General features: G+C 44.2%; 2 non-coding genes across 2 annotated transcripts; both read right to left on the bottom strand.

The window, feature by feature from the left end:
- Positions 1–12,594: 12,594 nt before the first annotated feature.
- trnal-caa (transfer RNA leucine (anticodon CAA)) lies at positions 12,595–12,705 on the bottom strand. Its single transcript has 2 exons — positions 12,668–12,705; positions 12,595–12,640 (listed from the first exon to the last, which is right to left on the bottom strand). It is a non-coding gene; the product is annotated as a tRNA-Leu (tRNA).
- A 251-nt stretch (positions 12,706–12,956) lies between these two features.
- On the bottom strand, positions 12,957–13,067 carry trnal-caa (transfer RNA leucine (anticodon CAA)). Its single transcript has 2 exons — positions 13,030–13,067; positions 12,957–13,002 (listed from the first exon to the last, which is right to left on the bottom strand). It is a non-coding gene; the product is annotated as a tRNA-Leu (tRNA).
- Between the last annotated feature and the right edge of the window lie 548 nt (positions 13,068–13,615).

The following is a 13,615-nucleotide window of genomic DNA, read 5'->3' on the forward strand; positions in this document are numbered from 1 at the left end:
TGGAGCGCCGCCGCATTCGTCACGTTCCATAAACTTCCTTATTATTCACTGGCGGGGAGTAATTTGGTTCTACCGCTTGCAGTCGTGAGAGTGAGATAGTGGGAGAGAGGGAGAGAGGGAAGGAGGGAGGGAGGGAGGGAGGGATGACACTCTGAAATCCGTCTAATAATCAGCCCTCTCCCTCACACATGAACCTGTTTATCAGAGGAGCACGAGGTTGAGTGGTACTCACCTCCCTCTGCAGCTAAAACACACGCTCACTTGTGTGAATCCTCGGGGTGATCGTCTGCACAGCCCCCCCCCCCCCCCATCCACAGTCTCAAGATAATCAGCCGGCTTTCGGGAGCTTAGGCAAACAGAGTTGTCAGAGGAGTGGGACACGTACAGTCGCGCCTTGGGGAGACGTGGACGTGGAGAAAAATAATTCATCAGCGGGTTCATGAACCGAGAAGTGTCCCCCAGGTCCGGCGGCTCTGTCGTGGCCACGAGGACGAGACAGGACCCGCTCCTGTCTCGTGCTCGTGGCACCGATGAATTGCTTAAGTGCGCACCATATGCAGCAGGCCGCTCTCCTCGCACACGTCCTTGTATATCTTTGTTTAGTTGCGGAACGTGCCCATAAAGCCCAGCATAGCAGTGAGGGTTTTACGCCGAGCAGGTGGCCATGTTGCACTCGGCCAGAAAGCATAAAAAGCCGCCTGCCCCCGGCAGCTGCCTGGTCATAAAACACATTTACACCATGATGTCCGCGCCCGTCCCTAAAGTGTGCTTCAGGCTGCGGGGCCAGAAAAGTAGGACCTGGTGCAATCGGAGAAACTTGAGTCAACTCCACAAAGAGAGAGGGGAAGAAAAACTTTGACCTTTATAAATGGGAAAAAAAAAGTTTTTCTCCAGAACAAGCTGCAGCTGTGAAAGTTCACTTCACATAAGACTGTGTACAATGGAGTGGGTAAGAAAAACTTTGTGTGCGACTTTTTCTCTCACCCATCCTCTGTTCTTTTTCAGAGGGTTTCTTCGGCCTCCTCGCTGTTTCGCTCTGTTCTCCAGCAAAGTGCCAGTGAAGTCGTCCCCGCGGCGTTGGACGCGCCGGAGCATGAAGTGTGCCACGAGGTGGACTTTTTTATTAATGGAGTCCGGTTAGAGCGGCTGACCTGTGAAGCAGTACGGTCAGCCGCTAGGTGAGCACACTGCCGCTGTAAATCCCAAACAGGCGTCCCCTGTCTCTCTCTCTTTCTCCTCTCCGTCACGCCCATCAGCCACCACGTCCCCTCCACTCTGCAGCGCCCCCCCCCCCCCCCCCCCCCGACCCTCCCCCACCTCTAACAGAATGTCAAGTCCAGCTTTGTTACCGACGGCTGACAGAGTGGTCAATAAGGTGTGGATGTTGGAGGTTAAGGTTGTAATCACCGCTGTTTGCTCCCTCCTCTCGGGCCGGCGTGACAAATAAAGAATAATTCCAGCTTTGAGGATTACGTTCATGTTCCCAGGCGGAGTCAGGATGCTGCTGCGTTCGATTTATGAGCAGCATGAAGCTGGTGACTAATGTTATAGCCCGCTGGGAAGCCATGATCCCTCGGCACTCTGGATTTGTGGCCCTGTGAGTTGTTAACCTTTACATAGCCAGTGTTCATGGTGTGCTCATCTGGAATAAAGTTTAAAGCTAAATTTACTTTCTCGTCTTTAATAATGTAAAGACTAATTAGGGCTAAAGGGCTGTTTAAAAAGCTGCTTCTTTGTGTCTTTGTTTTTATCCTAACTGCTCTTAAAGAGCAGGAGTGAACTCAGTGATCGTGTGCATGGCGTTGAATTGGTCTTTGTAGTGCGGTCACGATGTCTCTTCCTGACAGACAGTCACAGGTCACCTCTATGCATGTTATGAATCAGTCCCTGTGCCCATGTCTAAACCCACCTTGCCGAATTTGCTTTCAATAATGCATAAAAAAGGGCACAGACTTTGCATGTATCGCCGGCGCGGGGACATGATCCCCGGCATCTGGAAGCCACACAGGGCTCATACTGAATGATAATGGCCTCCCCCCCCCCCCCTTTGATGAATTATTAAATTCAAATTGTTTTGCAAACAAAACATATTTGTTAACACCATGAAATCTGGGGTGAAAGCTGGAGCTTTATCAATATTTAATTTTCACTGTAGACAACGGTATAGCCTCTGGCCAGTTTCTGGTGCATAATTAATGAAAGGGCAATAGAACAATACATACAGTCTAAAGCAACCGCTGGTGTCATAACAGCTCAGGTCTTAACTCTGCAAACAAGCGCTGATGCTTTGAAACTGTGCCGGAGCTCTCACGTGTGACACATGCTGAGGAGCGGAGATTCACAACAAACAACACTTTTCTCCACTGGAGGAATTCTGGAGAAATTTAATAGCGCTCCGCCGAGGCGTTAATATTCATGAGGTTATTGTCGCCTTTCACTCTCAACCGTCCATCGTCGATCGCATCGTGATCTCTCCATACTCAGGCTTTTTGATTGATTGAATATCAATGTCACACTGTGGTTATGGGGAAACGCCTGCTATTGGGATGATTAATATTTGATTCCCCCCTCCCCCTCTCGCTCTCTCCCCCCTCTGGCATCAGGGTGGGAGGAAGGGAAGTCGACTCAGTGAATATCAAGTGGCTGATTGGTGCTGTCACCCTGGACCCTGCTGGACCCTGGTGGACCCCGGGTTGCCAGATGTGCTTGTCCGTCGGTGTCAGCTGCAGGACTCGTCTGGCGGGGTTGGTCGGGGTGGACAAGCGGTGCGGAGGTGGCCGAGCCGTCCCTCACTGGGGCCCCCGCCACTCATACTGTCTTTTCCTCTATTCGTCACTGTCGGCCGTCTGCTGATCCCGGTGTCTGATGCCCGTGCCCATCCTTTGGAGGCATCGCTCATGCCACATGTTCCGGCTAAAATAAACCTCCCACCACAAACACACACACACACACACACACACACACACACACCTTTGAATGACATTCCTCAGTGAGTTACTGAGTGTGATACCGCAACCGTTTGGCCCAGTTTGCCGCGGAGCCGGAGTTTTCCCCTTGTGGACGTTTCCCACAGGAGCACTCGGGTCGATGAACGCATACAGTTCAGGAATTAAGTGAAGGACGTTTTTTGTGCTATTGATTGTTTGTTGCAGGATGCTATTCAAATGTGGAGCACTGTGTGAGACATACACAAGAAGGTATTTTGACTTACCTGTGGGTTATGAATAGAAGCAGCTCTGTTGTGAGGTGAGGAGCAGTGAGCTTTGCCATGTGAGGGGCACCTTCCTGCATTGGGTTGTGTGTCTCCGACCTTGGAGAGCTCATTTAAACCCGACTTTATTGTTTGCAGCCGCAGCAGCACTCATGAGCACTGAGGTGCTGCTTGTTGCTAGGGAGGACACAAGAAAGTGATGCGGTTGTGCAGACAGGGTATGGAGAGGGAATATGTCTGTGCAGTATGCATGAACGTGTTTGTGTGTGTCTGTGTGTCTCAGTGTGTGCGGTGTTTGTGTGTTTATCTATATGTGTCGGGGAAAGTGTCTGTGTTAAGTGTTTGCGCTATGTGTTAAATCATCTCTGCACCAGGGTTCATGCATCGTGTGTGTATTGTGTGTGTTTTGAGGCAGCCAACTGAGCGGGGGGAACATCTGCACACAGTGGCACAGGCCTTCTGCCTTTACACACGGCTCCTGCCGAGCAGCGCTTCACGGCCTAGCAGGCTGTGACCTCCCAGCGGCTCCAGGGGAGCTCTTCCTCTTAAAAGCCAGCTGTGCCTCAAACTATCTGCCCGCCAAATATTCCACAGTCCAGCTGTTCACCTGAGAAACGTAGAGCACAGCCCTCTTACTTTCTCCCTTTCATACTTTTGGAGAGCCATCGTGCAGGTTAAAGAGAGCGTGGAGTCTCAGCACCTGTGAGGCTTTTGTTGTTACTGCCAAAGCAGCAAGCTTGGCTTCTTCCATTGTGTGCAGAGCTGTGTAGTTAAAGGTTTTTAGATGTTTGCAGTATAACATTCAAAGCAGTTTCACTCTGCACATTTCTTTTTGTAAGATACAAGATGTGGAGTATTTAGCTCTTCCTCAGTCAGAGACCGTCAGGGTAACACTGAAGGAGGAATTCATTTAGTCGACAAATGAAACAGAATCTTGAGAATTGTGTCATTTACTGAAGGTCCCCTCGTTGCTGGTTGGTTCTTTCTGTCGGCGTCTGTGAATGAAGCTAATGTTCCTGATTGATTTCTGTTTTTCATCCACAGGAGGATTGGATGATATGGTCATTAACGGACATGTGCTGGTGTGAATAATCCATCATGGTTTTAATGGTGCCAATCATTTTGATTATTTGAATCAAAGTGATGAATGAGATGTATCTGCAGCTGAAACGTATTTTAAATATGGCATCGATTGACACCCATTCATTGACACAGGGTGATGTTTTTTATTTATATAGATAGATAGATAGATAGATAGATAGATAGATAGATAGATAGATAGATAGATAGATAGATAGATAGATAGATAGATAGATAGATAGATAGAGAGATAGAAGGATATATGGATAGATAGATAAATAGAAGGATAGAAGGATAGAAGGATAGATAGATAGATAAAAGGATATATGGACAGATAGATAGGTTTATAGATAAATAAATAGATAAATAGAAGGATATATGGATAGATAGATAGATAGATAGATAGATAGATAGATAGATAGATAGATAGATAGATAGATAGATAGATAGATAGATAGATAGATAGATAGATAGATAGATAGATAGATAGATAGATAGATAGATAGATAGATAGATAGATAGATAGATAGATAGAGAGATAGAAGGATATATGGATAGATAGATAAATAGAAGGATAGAAGGATAGAAGGATAGATAGATAGATAAAAGGATATATGGACAGATAGATAGGTTTATAGATAAATAAATAGATAAATAGAAGGATATATGGATAGATAGATAGATAGATAGATAGATAGATAGATAGATAGATAGATAGATAGATAGATAGATAGATAGATAGATAGATAGATAGATAGATAGATAAATAGAGGGATATATGGATAGATAGATAGATAGATAGATAGATAGATAGATAGATAGATAGATAGATAGATAGATAGATAGAAGGATATATGGATAGATAGATAGATAGATAGATAGATAGATAGATAGATAGATAGATAGATAGATAGATAGATAGATAGATAGATAGATAGATAGATAGATAGATAGATAAGCAGTCCCTCATCCAGGCTGCAGACCTATCACATTGACACTTCTCAAGGCTTTTGCCTAAAAATATTTCCTGGTTGTGAGAATAGAACAATTTAAATATATTCTGACTAATATCAAGCAGGAGACTATTCAAAATATTAAAGGAATTTGAAGAGCCTGTGTCGAGTGTCTCCTTCAAAAATGCCTATAGGGCAATAAGCACTAATATGCCAGTCATGAATCGGAGTCAGGACTGTGAGACATGGCAGAGATGTTGTTATAACAAGGTGCTGCTGGTGCCGTCTGTGAAGTGTAGAGCACACGAGCCGAGGAATCAGCACAGATACATGTCCACCATGTACTGTGGAGCAAGGCAGCTTTATTTATAACAGATCTCATGTGCAGAGGTAGAAACTACAGCTTAAAAAACGATTCCTTCAAGTTTTCAGGCAATTACAGTGATTGAATCAAGAAAGAGACATGAACACATATGATGACCTCAAAGAAAGTTAAAGGAAATGAACAAAAAATAAAATGGAAATAGAACCAAGTAAAAAGTCTAAATGGGAAAGGGAATTATCTCTGTGTACCAGCCCTGCGATACATTACTGACCTGTCCAATGACATTGCCTCTCTCTCCCAATGTCAGCTGTGATTGGCTACAGCTCTCCCCCCCCCACGACCTTCAAATGATAAGAGGTTCAGCAAATGGATGGATGGATGATTTTATTGGTAGAAGAGATCAAGTCATTCAAGCTTTCTTCACTCGGGGTGTCTTGCTGCTTTGAGCCTATCAGGAGGGAGCGCTGTGTTCAAATGCTCAATCAGAAATTAAGCAGTGTAATGGAGCGAGGCTGAGGTTAGTGGGACTGTGAGGTCGGCAGTCGACCTGACGCCTCACCCTCACCTCAGGGTGCAGACGAGAGAGACAAACCTCACAGGTTTCCGTGAGACGGCAAGTTGAGACTTCCAATGTCACGGTGATGGATGACGACCACGGCGATGATATATACGATGCCCCATCCCCGTGGCATAATTTATGAGAAGGCTCGTTTAATTTGTCTGTGGCTTAATTTGGCCCCCGTATATATGACTTATTAACGTGTTCGGCAGTTGATGACTTCCACTCCGGAGCAGCAGTGGGCGACTGGAACTAACATGTCCTCTGGCGTAGATACGTTCACTGTCATCCGTCCAATCTACATGACCTGACAATTAAGCTAATAAGTGAAAATGGCACCTTCCCAATGCAATTTTAATGAGCACCATGTTGAGAAGAAGGAATCTGTTCACGAGGAACCCTTAATGGGCTGCTCCTGATTCCCAGCACTGAGGCAGAAATGGTAAATGCACTTGAACTAAAGGCTCAGAGATAATTGGTCCGTACCCCACGGCTGAACCAGGCCTCGTTGTGTGTCACTCAATCTTTTGCTTTGAACTTGTCAGGTTAAAAAAGAAAAAAGACACTTAAACATGTCCGTCACCAGGAAAAGCCTTCACAAGTGCTTTGGTTGCGTGTAGCTCCGGATCTCCGGCCCAGTGTCCAAAGCCGTTTTTTCAGACATGACCTCTGGAGGAACTCCTGGGAACTGGCTCCGGACTTCTTCTTTCACACATGCACAAGCCAGCACGAGATTTTCCACTCAAGACACAACAGGTGAGGGGGGGTGCAGCAGGCAGAGGCAGGATGTATTTACACCCACGTCGGCCATTTTCATCAAAAACCCTCTTGACATCTTAGTCTGTGTCTTTGTATGGCACCACTTTTTTTAAAGCTGAGATATTTTTACATTTTTGCATCTGTTTCGTTTTAGAACCGCCACATTCGCACGCAGAGGATCTCCTGCTGCTTCTCACATGAGCTCCTCTGTAGTTTCTGCAGACTCATGACTCGGGGGGGGGGGAGGTTCTGACACTCAAAAAAGATAATTATGACTAAACCGGTGACTTTATGTATTTTATTCAATGTAAAAAGTCGCTTTAAATGTTGAGTGTAGACACACAATTAATTTAATGAAATCACATTGCAAGTGGACATTTGCCTTCACATTTTAGATTTGAAGTTGTCCTATTAATAATTTTGCCATTTTGTTATCATATTTAAGTTGCGACTAGAGCCTGATCAATATATTGTTTAAATTTTTGGGGTCCAGTGCTGGTTCCAATATCCCACATTGACTATGCAGATGACAACTGACCACATTATACATAGACTCTTTGACAAAATTAACCAGAGCATAATAAAGTCTTAAAAGCAGGAAAAGAGGAAAAGTCGAGGTACATTTCCTAATCTTTCCATCCAAATTAGTAGTAAAGAATAATTTACAATCATCAGAGAGCACTGAGAAAGTGGCCTTGTGGACTTTTCTCCACTGCTACAGAAATTGGGCTGGTGGCTCAATATGAAAAAGAAATAAAACATCAGAGAGACAGAGGGAGAAAGACATTTGTGTCAGTGCTGTAATGATGGGCCCAGTGAAGCAGAGCTGTGCGGCCCACTCTGGTTCTATGTGGACGTCGCCTCCATCACGCCTCTCTGTCTCTCTCTCTCTCTCTCTCTCTCTCTCTCCAGATTACCAGGTTTGGTCCCGCAGCTCCGCCCACACACTTACTGTTTGCATGTTGGTATTTTCACTGTTGGTCTGAACACTTGAGGAAAACAGCGGTGAACCGCTGCTGACTTGTTTTACATGGATAACAACGTTAGAATAGAAAGGTCCATCTGAGTAGAGAAGTTTAAATAACAACAACAAAAAGCTGAAGTAACAGCCGACACCAGCAGTGGAGTGGGTTCAGGACCACAGCTCCATTACAAACAAGGCTACTTTTACTTTCCTTTTTGCAGGAAATTGTTGTTTATGTTTGTTTTCTGTTCTGGTGTCATGGAGATTTAAATATGCAAATACTCAAATCTGTTTTAATAGACGGAATCAAAAACTCTGATATATCCGCCTCTGTATTAACTGCTGTACAGTTTGAATTCTGTACTGCACTAACCTGTAGTTACAGAGTTAGATGGTTATTGTTGAGACTGCATCTTCTTTGTTGTTTTATTTGGGGACTGAAATATGTTTTTTCTCCACAAACTATGATCATAGAATATCATCAAAACTGTAATTGAATCGTGTAAATAAAATAAGTCTATAACGTTTACTAGTATATGAACTGTCCAGGGGGAAACCTGCTTCTTGCCCCCTTGTAAAACTCAAATGGATAAGAATATGGATAATGGATGGATAATTCATATGCAGGTATTCAATTTCATGTATTAATATAAAAATAAAATCTACTTGTAGAGTGTAACATGGGCTGCATGTGGTGGTTTGTTTGTGGTTGTCGGCCAGACGGAGTTAGAAGTCCCTGGTCACTTTTCACTTAGGCCTTATCAGACAGACCTGTTTAGCCCAACGTGTCCTGCTTGAACCATAACTCTGTGTGTGTCTGTGTGTGTGCATTGGATGTGTGCAAGTATTTGGTTACCTCTTCATTTAGGGACACCTACCGAACACCATTGCAGTGTAACACAACATCTCTGTAATAAACCCTGAAGGTTAAAATGTTCCGTGTTTATTGTGACTGTTTCCCAGTGCTATTGATTCGATGTTAAGGTCATTTTAGAGGCTGTAGCTGTTAAATTTGGCTTCAGGTGTCACATCTTCATGAATATCACTGTTGCAAAAAATCACCTGCAACATCAATATTTTGGGGAAATATGGCTCACTGCAATCTGTGGGTATCTGCATCGGAGTTTTTTTCCTCGACAACCTTTATTCCCCTGCCAAAGGAAGCTGAGGGCTTTGCATTGTTGCCACGCTTGGAAGTTGCCATCCTGCCATCGTATGTAAAGGCTCACTAATAGACCCCGGTGGGGCATCATTCCTATTCCACAGGAGTTGACGACCCTCACTTTCTTCCTTTTCTTTCCGTCTTTCTTTCTTTCTCTCCCTAATTTTGACTTTTTCCTCCTCCCTCCCCGTGTCTCTCTCGGAGACTTGATATTTTTCTCTTGGCTCCTCTCTGCTCCGCCTGTGGGCCTGCGAAATGTCTCTGTCTGAGGAGAAGGCCCCCTCGTCCCTCTGGAAGCCATTAGAGAACCTTTATGAATATGTGCTGAAAGGGCGCTTTATTTTCAGGGGTGGGGACCGAGCGGGTGGGTAGTTGAGGGGGATTTATGTGCTATGCTATCATTTGCCTTAGATGCTCTTGTTGTGAACCACCCATTAATGTTTTCCCTGCTTCTTTTTAGAGCGCAGATTTATTTTGTACATTTATTTGGGCTTTTTCTTGTTTCTGGTGGAGCGCTCCACGTGTTTAAGTGCAGAATCTGTGTGGAGGGATTTTCTTTCTGTTTTACTGAAGCTGCAGTGCTTAAAAATAAATAATGTTTTAAAAAAGGCCAGCCTTCCCAGGCAATGCTTTTCCTATTCATGCTTTCCTGAAATCTCCTCTTCCTCTCTTATCAACTTTTTCCTTGTTTTTACAACTAACTTTTTATTTAGAGATGGTAGTAAATATAACTTTGGGCCCAAACAGAGTATATTGTGTAAGTAAGTGCTCAATATAAATGCATTTTTAAAAGGGGGGGAGAAGGTAACAGGGCTCAATTTGCACGGCTTTTATGCATTCTGTTCCCATGAAATAAATATCACATATTTTAAAAGCTTGTATGTAAAATTGAGCCATGGTTAAATATTCAAGATGCTCTTGAAGAGATAGTGGCCAGGATGTACTAAGTGCACCACTTTACTTGTGGCATCTAGCTCTAAATCTGATTGGCCTGACTATGTACTCCTACTGGTAAGCCTGCGGTTTGTGTCTTTATACGTCCAGCGGCACTTTTAACAAGATCGGCCTACCATGGGGGTTTCCACGCTCTTGTTGATCTGTGCTCGGCGGTAACGAGATCTTATTATGAGCAGTTCCGGATGCAGGCTTTAAAATGAGAGGATACAAAAAGAAGAAAGTGGAAGCGGCGTTGAATGCCCTCTGCTTCCCTCCCTCATTAATTGCAGAGAGGGCAACTGTTTTGAGCACAACCTGATGGTTTGGGCTGCAGGCCTGCCTGGGTCAGACGAAAGCTCCAGTGCTCATGAATCATGCTACCTGGGAATAGGAGTCCAGGCGAGGTCCAGAGGGAGGGGGTGGGAGGTGTAAGCATTTCCACAAACGCCTCATCGACAGCACAAATGGGCTCTGGAGGTCCTGCAGGCTCAAACAATCAATCAGAGACCATTTTATCATAATTACACCGAGGGAGGAATGGTGCTGAGCCGTCCACAGCAGCACATGTCCCTTCCCTCCACCTCTCCCATGACTTCTTCTGTCAAGTGGTTAGCCTGATGCTTTCTTTGTATTCCCTCAAGGACCTCCATCCTCATCCTCCCTCCTCTTCTATCTTCTTTTTCCCCCATCTCCGGTTCTGGCCTTTATCTATGGCCCTTCATTTGCCCTCCATTTTGATCCCCCTGTCAGTATTTTTCCCGTTGCCCGGTGCCGACTTTACACACAAACACACGTGCACACTTGCAGACCAATAGCCAGGCACACGCATCGCACCGTGCTGCAGCTTGTGGGGAGAGGATAGATGAGAGGTGATCTGATGGAGTCTGCAGGGGAGAGGGAGATGGGTATGTAGGGCACAGTGTGTGGATAAAGTAATGATTTCTCCTTCACACCTCCCTTGCTAATTAGTGCAGACTGCCTGCTGCCTGGAAGGGGGTGGTGTCTAGGGAGCCCTGCTATTTGTCTTGAAGAATTACCGACAAGGATTTCACGTTGCTCCTTAATCCCACAGATACTGGACGGAATTCAGCATTTACCTGACTGCAGCCACCTGTCAATTTGATTTAATGATTGCAATGATCATTTTTAGCCTCCACTCCTCTGTGCAGCCGTGCAACTGGGACGTGGCAGAAGTGGTGGCCGGCTTCACCTCCCCTGTGAGTCCCTCTGTGCAGGCTGTTTATGTGTAATCATGCCGCAGACCCCCCCCCCACGCTGGTGCGTCCGCGAAATCCCTCCATCATCTCCTATTTGTCGCCTGCTCTCCACTCTCCATCAAAGCTGCTGGTGTCATCACAATGGAGACATCACTTTGCTGTATGTCAAGTGTGTAAATATGACATACATTTTCGCTGATAGAAAACTACTGTAGGTATTAACCCTAACCAACAGGTCAAGATGGAATCCAACCACAGGCTTTTTTCCGGTTGCTAAAATCCCGAATGCATTTTTCTTTTATTAATTTGCAGAGGAAAGCGCTGAACAGGCAAATGACCGAGAAACTCTTGGACGGAGAAACAGTAACTTACAGATTTAGTTTATGTGATAGGTGTTTGTTTGGGAATCCCATTAACATTATTTAGCCTGAGGTGGAACTCATCTCCATAGCAGCTGCATCTGACAAGGCTGCCATGGCATGACAGAGAAGCCAATCATTAATGTCAGCCAGAAGAAAAAAGAAGTATTATGTTTCCCTGGAAGTACTACCCGGTAATGATGTCCATTTCCATGCATTCTGAACTTTTCTCCACTGGACTAATAAGATGAAACTTTAATGATCTCTCCGGGTGTATTGTTCGCTTCCCATTACCAGATTGTAGAACAACAAAGCAAACAGAAATGTGATTCAGATAAGATTGGGGTAAGTAAAGGCTCGCTAGAAGAATGTGCAGTCACTCTCATGAAATTCTACTCACGTGTTTTTGTTTACAGCAAATCAACACCAGTGCACCCTTAACACCAAAAGCGCTCAAATATTGTTTTCTATTCAAGTTGACCTCTTTGGGCTCACTCTGACTTTTCCACAGTTGTTCGGGGCTGGCAGAAGAATATTTGGACAGTGTCGACTGGAGCTGACTCAGACATTTGTGTTTTTCACATACAGCCCCTCAACATGATTTCAGGAGATTATCTGTGAGTGAATGTGTGGAAGCACCTTTACAGTTTGCGTTCCTAATAAATTGACAGCTTTAAGTTAGTCTTTGTCAGTATTTGATCTAAACTGTAGGTTATGCTCTTGGGTTGGTTTGCCAGGTGTGAAAATAAAAGGGATATATTTCCACAGTTTTTAGTTTTTGGCTTAGTTTTTAGATTATTGTGTTCTATTTCATATCTGTTTACCAAGACCTCAGTACTTAGCTTCGTTCCCTCTCATGTATGTCATGTTTTGGAATGCCAATAGATCTTCTTGAATCTTGAATAAATAATCTGAAATGAAATCGGATGAAAGTGAATTTATAAGTGTTCAAAAACATTTGGTTTAGTTTTTGCTTAACTCACACAGTCTTAACCATCTGCTATAGAGTCTAGAATTTAAACACTTGTTTTATTTTATTTGCTTCATGGATACCTGGAAGTAAAACCAATGTCAGAAGTGGGATTTGAACCCACGCCTCCATTTGGAGACCAGAAGTCCCTCTGACCAGGAAGGAGTCAGTCCTTGAGTCTAGCGCCTTAGACCGCTCGGCCATCCTGACATAGAGATTACTGGAAGTTGAGCCTTTTAATACTTTTACTTATACAAAGATGACATTTATTTAGTTTCTGTGACATTAAATACATTTGCATGGAAGATGACAAACTCATGAAAATGTCGCCCACACAAGAAGATTTTGTCGTTCTGTTGTTACTGCCAGAATCTGATAATCACAGAGATAGACTGACTTGATTGTTTGGACCATGTGTTTTTAGGGTTCTTCTCAATACTGCCTCCAGTCTGTAAAACCAATGTCAGAAGTGGGATTTGAACCCACGCCTCTGTTGGGAGACCAGAAATCCCCTTGACCAGGAAGGAGTCAGTCCTTGAGTCTGGCGCCTTAGACCACTCGGCCATCCTGACACTTGATCAGGTGACTTTCTAAAGTTTTTATCGATAAAAAGGCAACAGATCTTACCTGAAGTATTTGTGATACACAGATTAACTGTAGTTACTCTTGGCCAAATGAAATACATTTGAATTGAAGATCATCTGCTCATGAAAATCAAGGTAAGGACCTGATTTACAAACTCCTTCCTGTTTTCCCTAAATCCGAAACAAGAAGATGACAAGTTTCTCCTGTTACTGACACAGTCTGAAAACCACTTTACATTACCTACCGTCACCTTCTGCCTTCACTCGAGAGCAGAAGGTGACGGTAGGTAATGCCAACCACCTAAAAACAAGAAGAAGAAGAAGAAAAAGAAGAAGAAGAAGAAGAAGCACCTGTTCTAATTGGCCTCATGTAAGGAAGACAACAGGAGTGGGCGGAGCTTAAATCAATCTAGCAGGGGGACAGAACATGGAGGAGAAGAGACACAGTGAAGACACAGTTCAATATACAGATACACTTTATGTTGAAAATGTCTTTCAGTGATTCAGAGGACAGACAAGAGTTGTAGCAGTTGTTG

Source organism: Platichthys flesus, chromosome 8 (genome assembly GCF_949316205.1).
Source record: "Platichthys flesus chromosome 8, fPlaFle2.1, whole genome shotgun sequence".
NCBI lineage: Eukaryota > Metazoa > Chordata > Actinopteri > Pleuronectiformes > Pleuronectidae > Platichthys > Platichthys flesus.